The sequence below is a fragment of the Penaeus monodon genome, chromosome 20, assembly GCF_015228065.2.
Source record: "Penaeus monodon isolate SGIC_2016 chromosome 20, NSTDA_Pmon_1, whole genome shotgun sequence".
Classification (NCBI taxonomy): domain Eukaryota; kingdom Metazoa; phylum Arthropoda; class Malacostraca; order Decapoda; family Penaeidae; genus Penaeus; species Penaeus monodon.
The window spans coordinates 2,914,808-2,915,367 of record NC_051405.1 but is presented as its reverse complement, the minus strand read 5'-3'; positions in this window follow the sequence as shown (position 1 = coordinate 2,915,367).

Below are 560 nucleotides of genomic sequence, written 5' to 3'. Positions count from 1 at the left end.
CTGACCTGCCCCGCGGACCCGTCCACGTCCACGAATTCGTCGTCGGAGTGGGCCGGACGCCTCGCTCCGGTTGCTGCTCACGACGCTCCGCCCGTCCGCGCCCGCCGCGTCCTCGCCGTCCTCCGCCGGCCTGTCGTCCTTCGCCCTGTTCATGGCCAGGAGCCCGCTGCTGATGAGGTCCTCCAGCGTCCAGTGGCTGCCCACCACCGGGCCCTCCTCCTCGGTGTCCTCCCTGGGGCGGCCGGGCGGGCCACTCCCCTTCGCCCCGAGCTCCTCCTTGTGCTTGGACAGCTCGAACAGCCGCTTGTAGCTGCGCGCGTTCCAGGCGTAGTACTCCATGAGGCGCTGCACCACTTCGTCGGTGGCGGCCAGGGGCGCCAGCTGCCCGATGTGCACCGAGCAGATCCGCGACCAGCGCGTCAGCTCGCGCACGTTGCTCTCGCCGAAGACCCGCTGCAGCGTCAGGAAAGGCTCGGGTACTTCCACGGGAGGCGGTGGAACGACGCGCCCACCTTCGCCTTCTTCACCGTGCACGTCTTGATGAGGCACGAAGACCCCAT